Source organism: Siniperca chuatsi, linkage group LG23 (genome assembly GCF_020085105.1).
Source record: "Siniperca chuatsi isolate FFG_IHB_CAS linkage group LG23, ASM2008510v1, whole genome shotgun sequence".
NCBI lineage: Eukaryota > Metazoa > Chordata > Actinopteri > Centrarchiformes > Sinipercidae > Siniperca > Siniperca chuatsi.
The window spans coordinates 22,270,769-22,283,481 of record NC_058064.1 but is presented as its reverse complement, the minus strand read 5'-3'; the positions used below and the strand labels follow the sequence as shown (position 1 = coordinate 22,283,481).

Here is a 12,713-nt window from a genome sequence, read left to right as displayed (position 1 = left end):
TTTCCTATTTATTATTCATACCTCCATTACTGCTGTTGCAATACTACTTATTACTTATATTATTACATTGCATTATTATACCGGTAAACCCACTTGGTACTTCACACTTATTTTATTTTATACTTATACCCACTTGGTACTTAATTTATTCTCTGACCTGTTTTTATAGTTTTCATAGTGTATTGTATTATATATATATTTTTTTTGCTAGTACTTTCTCCTGTGTACACTGACGTAAAGGCGAGCTGCTGTAACAAATAGTTTCCCTTCGGGGATCAATAAAGAAACTCATGAAGTCGTTACTAATGAGGATTATAAGGAATACATGGTTCAATAGAGCTATGACTCTCTGTCAGCCTGGCTACAGAGCTGAAAAGAAACCTGGGGTTGTTTTTATTTTCCTCTATTAATGATGAGTAGTAAGCTGCTCTGGCATTACGGAGGGCCTTCCTGCATGTTTTAAGACTATCTTGCTAGACTAAACGAGATTCTTCCACGTTGTTGGAATGCCATTTCCTTTCAAGTTTTCACGATGTTTGCTTTAATTTGCAGAATTGGGGGTTATACCAAAGAGCTAACATTCTTTGTTTTATCTTCTTCTTTTTTTAGAGGAGCGATAGAATTGAGTATCGTTCGCAGTGAGCCTACAGCACTATCAACAAGATGGTCAATTTGGGAGGGGCTGCGATTTGCATAGGAGTCCTCTGTTATATTAAGACATAGCATTGAATTAAATGCAGATGGGATTGCTTCCTTGAAGCTAGACACAGCACTATCAGATTGACATCTAGAGTAGGAGTTTTTACCTAATGGCGTGTAGTCCAGTAATAATAGTTCAAAAGTTATTAAATAATGGTCCGATAAAGAAGGATTCTGTGGAAAGACTATTAAATGTTCAATTTCAATGCCATATATGAGAACAAGGTCGAGGGTGTGGTTAAAACAGTGAGTGGGTTTATGTACACTCTGCCAAAAGCTTATCCAATCGAATAATGAGATAAAGGCAGTACTAAGGCTATCATTTTCAATGTCCACATGAATATTGAAATAACCTACAGTTATTACTTTGTTTTAAGCTAAACTACTACTACTAAACTTGTACTAACATTTATTACATGTACCATCATCACTAAAGGAGGTAGAGGAATAGCTAAACATTTGACACACCGAGCAAGAGAGAGCAGGAGAGTGAGAGGGAGAGAGAGAAGCCACTGCTAGCTGCTAAGCTAAAGAACAGTAGCTAGCAAAACTGAATAGCGTGTAAACTGTGGGATTAGCGAGAAAGTCATTAAAAGAAGGAGAGAGTTATGAGTGCTTGAACAGAACTAGTGTACGTTTAAATATATAGCAGATAGTTAGTCACTGTAATGAAGAATCGAACAAGATTAACTGTGATGAGCTAGAGCACCAAAAATACACTACTAGTAAGGCACAAACACCAGTGACCGGCAATGAGACAATACGCTTACCACAGCACGTCAGCACCAATGAACTCCGTTGCCAAATATATGGCAGAACAAAATCGAGAACAAAATGCAGACTCTGGAGTGGCCTAGTCAAAGTCCTGACCTGAATCCTATTGAGATGCTGTGGCATCACCTTAAAAAGGCAGTTCATGCTCGAAAACCCTCCAGTGTGGCTGAATTACAACAATTCTGCAAAGATGAGTGGGCCAAAATTCCTCCACAGCGTTGTAGAAGACTCATTCCAAGTTATCGCAAATGCTTGATTGCAGTTGTTGCTGCTAAGGGTGGCCCAACCAGTTATTAGGTTTAGGGGGAAATCACTATTTCACACATGGCAATGTAGGTTTTGTCAAATATGAAAACTTGGGCTGTGTTAGTAGGATTGATAGTTTGTGCTACGTACACCTGTATGTAAGATGTTTGCCTCTGTACAAGTCTAACTAATGTAACATCTCAGGTCAGCAGCTGTTCTGCACCATAGACTGCAATCTAATTAACAGTTAGATGTGAGAAAGTGGGGAAGGTACAGTGGATATGATAATCCCATGGTGACATACAGAGGTGATTGGGGTTGACAAAGAGTGGGAAGGAATGTATGCACATGTGTTGGCAGGCCGGAGTCGGCACCCTGTTGAGATGAGTTGCTTGATCAATGCATGGGGGTGACTCGCATTTCCTTACTGACCAGCCGCTCTGATCACACCTGAGAATGGAATGCAGCGGCCGGTGAAGATCAAGAGGAATGGGAAGTGTGAACTTAGGCATTTACATAGCATTGTGTACCAAGAGGACATATAACCAACCACTTTTGTATTGCTGCTTCAGACATAGCGGGGAGATCGCCTGGAGAGGTCTCTGTGCTGTGTCTCCAGATATATATCTGTATTTGTCTGTATTTGTCTGTATTGTTAGATTGTTTGTAATGTTTGTAATAATTGTGAGGATTATAAATACTAGTTAAAAGACAATTGTAGGTCTCGTGTGGATCCCTTCTCATCAACCAACTCGGAGAGAGGTTTTTCTGACCTCGACAGTTTGTATTTTGTTTTCCCTTAATAATAACAACCTTGATTTAAAAACTGCATTTTGTGTTTACTTGTGTTATCTTTGACTAATATTTAAATTTGAAGTGGCTGATATCAAGAAATCCTACCAATGGCTAGAGCAGGCCGGACTGAAGGACAGCACAGAGGCACTCATCATGGCTACACAGGAGCAGGCCCTGAGCACCAGAGCAATAGTGGCCCAGATCTACCACACCAGACAAGACCCAAGGTGTAGGCTGTGCAAAGAGGCCCCTGAGACAATCCAGCACATAACTGCAGGGTGTACGATGCTGGCAGGGAAAGCATACATGGAGCGCCATAACCAAGTGGCTGGCATAGTGTACAGGAACATCTGCACGGAGTATGGACTGGAAACCCTGAGGTCAAAGTGGGAAACACCTCCGAAGGTGGTAGAGAATGACCGAGCCAAGATCCTGTGGGACTTCCAGATACAGACTGACAGAATGGTAATGGCAAACCAGCCAGACATCGTGGTGGTGGACAAACAGCAGAGGAAAGCCATTGTGGTTGACGTGGCAATACCAAGTGATGGCAACATCAGGAGAAAGGAACATGAGAAACTAGAGAAATACCAAGTGCTCAGAGAAGAGCTGGAGAAGGCTTGGAAGGTGAAGGCAACAGTGGTGCCCATGGTCATCGCAGGACTCGGGGCAGTGACCCCCAAACTGGAGGAGTGGCTACAGCAGATCCCTAGAAGAACACCAGACGTCTCAGTCCAGAAAAGTGCAGTACTAGGAACAGCAAAGATACTGCGCAGAACCCTCAAGCTCCCAGGTCTCTGGTAGAGGACCCGAGCTCGAAGGATGAGACCACCCGCGGAGGAAATCTTTTATTTATATATATATATATATATATATATATATATATATATATATATATATATATATATATATATTATATCTGTGCAATTATCCATCACATACAGGTATATCTGTATAAATGACAGGTGTATATAGTGTTTATAGCTCTTATTTTCGATTCTCTGTTTCTATTTTGTTTTTATTTTATCTATATTTTATCTATCAACCTTTTTCCTGCACATGTTGAAGCTTGAGCTGCTGTATCAAGTGAAATTCCCTGGTGTGGGATCAATGAAATTCATCTTATCTTATTTGAAGGCACCCCCAGTTGATGACTTGCTCACATGATAGCTGAAAGCAAGAGCTCTCTATAACAGTTGGTCCCATGTTTGTTGCCTGTTTGGCTGCGGGATTATAAACCTTCAAACATGCACCAAGGTCAAGGCTCAAAGGTCAATATCTCAAAGCAGGAGCCATGTAGAATCTTCATACTCACATATCTTACTCTCCAGGTCGTGCCTTTTCAAACAATGTGTCTGGTTTAGCTCTACGGCAAAAGTTTTAATTTTCTCATTTCATGGACACAAGCTTATTGTTTGTTTGTTTTTCTTTTATAGTGGATCTTGCGACCAAAATGAGTCACCGTCAGAGATTATTGTGATAATGATGATAATCTAGGGCATTACTACAGGCTTGGAGGAAGGCCTGAAGTGCTTGAGTTATGGCTGAAAAGACCAACTCATTCTCATTCACAGGTCATCAAATACTGAGGCATGTATTGGCTACTATTGGCTACCCTGGGGATTTTTTGTATCTTTATGATTCTTGGTTATGGGATTTTATGTCAGCATGAGCCAATGCAAGCATGCAAAGAATGTGTCTTGGCATTTATTCCCAAAAAACGCAACATAGAATAATAATAATAATAAACAAAGTAAGGTAATAATAATAATAATAATAATAATAATAATAATAATAATAATAATAATACAATAAACAAAGTAACATTAAAATTAAATTGACATTTTAAAATATATTACAGAATAAATATATATCTTGAAATATTGACTTTACAAAGGAAATATGGACTGTGCTATGGACAAAGAAATTAAGTGTATGAAATATATGAACACACAAGAAAAGGTAGCACACTGTTTTTTTTTCAATACTGCCAAATGATGCAAAGGTACATTTTTGTCACTTGGGGTATATAATTGTACTATTGCAGATACAAATGGAATGGGTGGTAGGGTGCAAAGAATCAAGGTACACAAAAGGATACTGTCATGCACTAATAAAAGGACGAAAAAATACAATTAGCTATCAGCTATCTAGGGTGAAACTACTAAGACACAGACACTGTAAGACAGAGACTTTGACATCTACTGCACTAAACAAACTGTAGCACCTGTGCAGTGACAACTGTTTTCTAGTCTGGGAGCCTTGAGTGTCCATCCAATGCTGCACCACCGTGGCAACATCACTAACAAATGAATGGAAAAACAGGTAAAAAGAGCTGCTGGTTCAGTCTTACATTCTGTATTCAAACTCAGTACCATATTGCATATGCATATGGGTTAGCTTTTGTGTATGGGTGACTGAGCATTGTCAGGTTTGATCTGGATACCTCACTGAGAGATCTGTTTAAACCCTGATACACAGTTTGATGCATGTCTCTGCAGCTGTCAGCCTGTCTGTCTTGGTCTGTGGATCCTACATAGGTCCTTGCAGCAGTCAGAATTTAGACAGGGCACATAGGCCTGTGTGTTGGCTGGAGTTGGGAGTTGTCAGACATCATCCATGCCCCTGCAATTGACTACATTTGGCCCGGGACAGGTTGACCCTAGCAGATCTTAAGTAGCTTTAAGGTTGTTAAAAATCATTGTTGCACAGTCTGCCAGTGTCATATTCTGTATCAGCTTGCCTATATATATGTTTACATCATATGCAAGACTCCATGTTTTTACGGCTGCACCATTCCATCAAATGTGCAGCCATTATATCTATCTATCCATGTATTCATCTTAGACACATTTCCCAAAATTTTTCCTGACAGTGATATTTTCTGCATCTTCTGTGTGCAAGTACATTGAGAGCAATTGGCAATCCATCCAATTGTTGTTGAGATATTCTAATTTGGATTGAACTTTTGTATGTGGGGAATGTCTCTGTTTCCTGCTGGGCCTGATGATACTTCTCATATATCATTAGCGTGAAAACCTTATCTTATTTAGTGCAGGTGAACCGGAATGAGGTCTCTACTCCTGGCTCAATAAACATTGCATCAACACTGTGGCTCACAGTGTGTGGCAAATCAGTACAGATGATGATTCATTTATTTACACAAATGCATTAGGCTTGATTTTATGGACGAAAACAAAAAGATCTAGCCATCTCATGCCAATTCCACTATTTATCACATATTTACCCATCTGATATGTGTCAGATTTATCAGACACCAGTAAAATAATTAATTCAATTGTCTGCTTATCCCAATGGAGGTGCAACACTAAGATTATTGTAAGGGTAATCTTATATATCTTCTTTCATATGTAAAGTTTTTCTAAATGCATTTCATGGAATTTGTTGGTAATGAGAAAAATATAGAATAATACCAAACTTGTCCTTAAGACTAGAGAAAATTTCTGGGTGCGAGTGGAGCTTGCAGGATTCTGGAAAGTACCACATATTCCTAACAGAAGTGTGTATGCACTAACTGCAAGCTCTGCTTTGAGAGACACATGTAAAAAAAAAATGTGTTTGTAGAATCATAGTCAGAAAACATTGTGAGCCACTAAGACATATCATTAATGGGCCTGGTCAGGAGTTCATTGTTTGACAACACAAACACACACACACACACACACACACACACACACACACACACACACACACACACACACACACACAATACAACAAAGCAATGCTTGAAGTGGAGTAAAAAAGGTGCCAGTATCAGCAGCTGAACAGCATGTGGCTTTTATTTTAGATAATATATCTTGGGATGACTGTATGTGAAATCTATTTCTGTAGAAAACACATGTACATAAATTCATGTACATGTTCTTAATCAAAAAGCAGTAAATTCCCCTCACAGTTGAATCTTAATTTTATGATATATTGTTGCAAGATCTGTATGTAGTTGTCCAGTGCAGGGGGCGTGGGGATTTGCACCGAAGTTAGCAATGGGGAAGTCGCAGTAGCTGAATTCAATGAAACTCAATTTTGCGAGTTTCCTATTAGTCAGACTCTTTCTTTGGCTTTTGGCATTGTGAACACATTTCAACCATGACATTTTTGCCAGTATTTACGTTTTGGTTTGTTAACATTTTTAGTCAGAGACTTGTGTGTACCAGGATTCATCAGGAGACAGCAGTACGCAAAAAGTATTGGTAGCCTACTAACCTTGCTAATAAAATAATATTCCATTAGTTATCAATGTCAATGCACGCATGTGTCTGTTGTATGAAAGGAGTGTTACTTAGTGTTCTCTATGAAAATTCAATTCAATTCAATTTTATTTATATAGTGCCAGTTCATAACAGAAGTTATCTCATTGCACTTTTCCTATAAAGCAGGTCTAGACCAAACTCTTTAGAATATTAATTACAGAGACCCAACAAATCCCACCATGAGCAAGCACTTGGCGACAGTGGTAAGGAAAAACTTCCTATAAGAGGCAGAAACCTTGGACAGAACCAGACTCAATGGTGGGCGGCCATCTGCCGCTGCCGTATTAGGTTTTGAAATGTGAATTAAAATGTGAATTCTGCATCTCATCGTCATCTCGTCATTTGCAAGCCACCATTAAGTTTGCCAATGATTTGTTTAAACCATTGTAGCATCTTGGTTACTGCCAGTAAAACACCAGTTAATGCTCCTTTAGTGAAACTAGCTGTCCTTGTTCTTCTGTTGCATTTATGTTGTGGTTGCCATTCTGCGCTTCTAAGAGGGACAGTGCAACTAGACATTAATGATGAAAATAATGAAATGTTCAGTAGAACAATAAATGTCCAAACTGTACAAATGGAAAAAAAAGAATAATTGCAGAATAAGTGGCACAGATGATCAGAACACCCAGTGTCTTCAAAGACAAAAGCTCACATTGAATCAATTTATTAACGATGCTACATTCTGAATAACTGTGGATAATAACTGTGCTCATTTGTTAACTGTATCAGCATATGACAGGCTGCTGTCTGTCTGCTTTTCTCTACTGCTTAATAGGTTCCATTGTTCAGCTCTGTGCTGCACTTCCCTTTTAATTACGTTCTCTGCTCCAGAACCAATGGCCCAATGAAATGTTATTTCATAAAAGGAAATGGCTTTTGGTGCCTGTGAGGAAATGCTATTTTCTCAGTCAGACAGATAGATTGCCAGTTAATCAACAGTTTGCTGCTTTGGACACTCCTCCCCACTGTTAATAGAATAAATAGTACAGGAGCATAGTGTTGCAACCAGCGTTGTGCAAGTTCACACTTCACATCAGCTAGCTCAAAGTTCAGTTCACACAGATTAAAATTACCTAGTTCAGATTCATAGTTCACAAATTTGAATTAAAGTAATAATTACAGTACAAACAAATTAACTAGTTCATGTTCATTTCTTCCGTTTTTTTCTTTACAAAATGCTGTGAGTTTGACTTGGGTGAAGGAATTTTACGGCTGTTGGCTTGTGGTCTTACCTTTTAATGATTTCTTGTGATCATCATTCACTCGCAGATATTTTCTAAGACTGGTCGGATGCTTCAGCTCGTTTCATAAATCTGTGACGCATCAGATTCTGTGATCCAAAACACCGGCATGCCGGGTGCCGTAAAACACAGTACGCAGTAATTCCTGCTTTAATTAGTGCGCTGAATTTCTACATTTTGCAGACTGCCTTTCAACGCCTCCCACATGGCTACTGTGGTAGAAACTGTCTTCTCTGCCTCAGGAAAAAGAAGCCTTGTTTTTGTTGATCTGAGGGGCAGACACCAAAACAAACTCCAACCGAGCCTCTGGAAATATCTGGATGTGATGTCTACATGTAGCCAAGGAGAAAGAAGGATATGCAACAAATAACAACATTGGGGCAGAAATACAAGACACACAACACAATACTAAGGTGTGTTAGGCTAGATCTGTCTTTAACCTGTTACAGTCTGATAACTCCCAAGAGTCATACTGTGAACAGACTTGCATGCATCAACATCAAGTCTGCTCTACAGTGTTCTTTAATATGTTGACAAACCACCTACTTTGACATGAAAAGTTTAATGACATTTAAAACAACCAATCACTGACCATTGCTTTGACATGCCCTAATGCAGCAGTTACTGTTGTAATGGTGCCAGAAAAAATGACCTACATAAAAAAACGCTTTGGTGCTCAACACTCAGTTGATCACACATCACACCGTGACATAGTGATGATTATTCCAAAATATGTTCAAAGGTATCTGTCAGTTTGGCAGTGAAAATTTCCACCCATCCTGACAGAACAAGCACCCATGAGTTTAAAGGTTAATTCCCAATTTATCACAAGCTTTTTTTCCCTAGCTAGCCTTCAACTGCATCTCACAGTCTTCCTCAGTGAACAGAATTGTTGGCTCAGTTATCATCAGTGTTGAGCAAGTGACTGGAAATTAGTAATTAGTTACAGTTACTTCTCTATAAAAGTAACTGAATTAATTTACCAATTACTGTATATATAAGTAATTAGTTACTAGGGAAAGTAACTTTTGCATTACTTTGTTTGCTTCAATTCTCTTATTAATGCACACAACTATATTATTTTAGTGACAACTGTCAAATTATATCTATCATTGTACCCATTATCACTGATAGGAGTTATTAATACTCCTGACCATGCAGCAATGACTAGCGTTCCTACCTGTAAGCTCCACTTGGTTAGACAGTGGGATTTAGTACAAGACTCACACAAAGCTGAATGTATGTTAACCAAACGTTGCTACAGTAGTTGATGAACCCAAGTTTCTTCAGTTTATATTGGAAACATTACAATCACTATGATGAAAAGCAAGCTCACATTGCTTGAACTGTCTTGTGCCACCGTAAGGTCAGGTGACGTTAGATCATAAACCGGAAAATCTGGGGAATAGGCTGCGTTTGTCTGCTATCCTCTGAAGTTGTCCCCTATTTTCAGGTAAGACAAAAGTAAAGAGCCCACTTAAATTTCAACAATTGTAATTGCGTTATTTAATTTGAAAAACAAAGTAGTTACATGTCTAGTTACTGCCAAAAGTAGTGGAATTACACGTTACTCCCAACACTGGTTATCATCACATGACATAAGTATGAACAGTCCCATGAGCCAGCTCTGTGACAACTGAGCCAATGACTCCATTCGCTGATGTGAGATATGATTGAAAGCCCTGGAAAAAAAACTAGTTAAAATTATTTTGTCAAACTACTGTTCACAAGGTCAAGAATGAACTTCCAAGCTCAACCTGGTTCAAATTTTTGTATTTTTGTCCATTATTTCAGTTTCATTTCAATAATGTCCTCACCAAAGTAATTGCTAAGATGTGGAAACATGGTGACATCACTAAAAACAAGCCAGAAGGGTCAAGAAACAGGATCAGTCAGATGATCACACAGGTTGGAAACAAACCACCTCCAAATCTTCCAAACCACTTTATTTGGAGATAAAATGTGCAGTAGGTCAAAGTTGTCACCATGTTTTCAGATCCTAGCAATAAAGGTGTGAGCGTTGAAATAGACTTTGCAGGCCAAATCTCAAGTTCAATGCTTCAGGTCTGATTGGCCATGTAAAGCTAACCACCAAAGCTTCTGCCTAATGTCAAGGGTCACATCCGTGCACATGTTTTTTGGGATCAGAGAGTAACTAAGCATTTCTGATGAGAGGTGTTGGCAGAGGAAAAGATTTCAGTGAGATTGGTGAGGTCTTGCTGCTCTAAGCATGTGACACTGTCGCAGATGCTGCCTGCAGCCAAAGCTCGTTGGGGAGGAGGAATAGAGCTTAATTTCATTACCCCATGTCAACTGGGGAGAAAACAATGGAGTGTGAAAATCAAATTATGTAAGATATCAGGGAGGAGGGAGGAGGTGGGTGTGATGGGGATGAGCTGGCAGCAGGGCAGAGTCGATGTCTTTAAACTTATGTCCTATTTGCTGAGGAAGCCCTCACAACACGCGATGTGGCTTTTGGTGCACGATAGCGAAGCCTCATGCTTTCCTCAGGTTTGGGGGCCATATGCGTGATTTCATGGTGTATCGATCAGTGGCAGTGTGAGCCCGCCAGCAGGTTGACTTAGGGGCCCGAGGGAGGGCCCGAGGGAGGGCCCCTAAGCCAACCTTTGTCTTTTTAGAGCACTCCTTGTGAAATTACTTCTCTGACTCGGCTCGTCTCTACTCTCCCTGTGTGTGTGTATATCTCACTCTCTGACTCGGCTCGTCTCTACTCTCCCTGTGTGTGTGTATCTCACTCTCTGACTCGGCTCGTCTCTACTCTCCCTGTGTGTGTGTATCTCACTCTCTGACTCGGCTCGTCTCTACTCTCCCTGTGTGTGTGTATCTCACTCTCTGACTCGTCTCGTCTCTACTCTCCCTGTGTGTGTGTATCTCACTCTCTGACTCGGCTCGTCTCTACTCTCCCTGTGTGTGTGTATCTCACTCTCTGACTCGGCTCGTGGGCAGCTGAACCAGCAATGCCGTAAATGCTGGAAAAGTGCAGGTAAAAATAGAAACTCTCCGTCAAAATGTAATAATTCTCAACAATTTATCGATATTCTCTACAACAGATGGGGAGAAAGAGAAAGTGCAGCAGCAGCATGACAGAGGCTGGGTCAGAAATGAACAGAGCTTGGACCAAAAGTGCCCTTGAATGGTCATAAAGTAGTTTTTCTTTTTTTGCTGTTTTCATTTATTTTTTCATTTTCATTGTTTTTCAATAAAACAAATCTTTGTGCCGAAAATGTTGTGTCAACAGTAGAGTGGCACAGACTCCCAACTTAGTGCCATAGGAATTGGGTAATTAAAATCCAGAGAGTTTATCCCCTCATGCTCAACAAACTTCATGAGACTCTGTCGCGTCACTTAAATTCAATCTGCTCTGTTCTCTTGCCTGCTACAGGATCCTCTTCCTTGTTGTCTGTACCTTGAACTGTGACACTGCAGCTGGTAAAAACACAACAGGTGAATCAAAACAACACAAATGCCATCTTAGGAGCCAAGCAGCTACAATATGAAATGCCATGACGTATCAGAGTTTCTGTTGCTGTATGAATGATGCAACCTTTCATGTCCTTTTGAATATATTTGCATGAAGGTAGTTGATTGTAACACACAATGATTCACAGTTTGTTTGACTGAAATTTCAGAACTTTGTTTAGAATTTTTGCAAACTTTTAAAAAGGAAAGAATTTACCCTCTGGGGAGCATAATTGCATACAGTAAATTTAATGGCAACCTGACCACTGGTTATGCAGATATCTCTCTTTGGACCAAAGTGTAGGAACGACAGACCAACCAACACCGTCACCCTTAGTCCCCACTAACTATGATGAATATGCTTGGAATCAGAGCAGGACCTTTATCAGAGTCATGCAGCACTTCTAAGCTATTTTACCAGCTTTAATGGGTGACAAAACCTGTTTGAGCAGGGTGATGATTCATCAGCAGCTTCTGCTAAATGAATTCACATCTCAAAGCATTTGATGATCATAAAACTGAGAGAGAAAAAGGAAACTGTCCAATCTGGTGCCTCAGAAAGCCCGATCCCTCCCTTGTCAAGCTGTATGACATATGCCTCTGCTAATATACAATATGACTGTCTTTCTAAAAGGCTGTGAAGCTCAGACAGGACTGCATGCTGCACATGGAGCATTGACACTGACAGCCAATCATTGCACAGCATCATTAAAGTGTTTTGCATGCTGCTGTGTTAATGGCTGTTCGGCGTCCCTTTGATGGGCCACTCCACTGGCACTGCCAATAAAACAGGACTTGTGTGACTCAGCATTTTTTGAGAGAAGATTTTCTTAATCTTTCCAGGACTGATGCCAAGTTGTTGAGTGAGAGACGCTCCAGCCTGGAACCCAAAAGATGCTTGAATGATTCAAAGGCAGAGCAGGGAGAGGCAGTGAAAAAGTGAAAAGCAGAGCTGGAGGAGAGATAGATACTAAAAGCTCTTAGCCATTAATATCTGCAGTTCAAGATGCTTCAAGCATGGAAAGTGTTGCTCATTTAGAAGGGGTGTGCAGAGCTGAGAGCTTAAGCAGAGATAGGAACAGAATGAGGAAATTATATGATGGTTTTGGTTAACTCACACATTCCTTTCCTCACTTTAAATACATGAATGCATCCTTTAGCAAAAGGTGAAACCAAGTAGAAAAATTGCATTTCCTGCAGAAAATGC

At 40.0% G+C, this 12,713-nt stretch overlaps 1 protein-coding gene across 1 annotated transcript in view; it reads right to left on the bottom strand.

Moving 5' to 3' along the window:
* The window catches only part of tmem178b (transmembrane protein 178B), a 181,445-nt gene that overhangs the window by 23,373 nt on the left and 145,359 nt on the right, over positions 1–12,713 (bottom strand). The gene's annotated exons all lie outside the window — the stretch shown is intronic.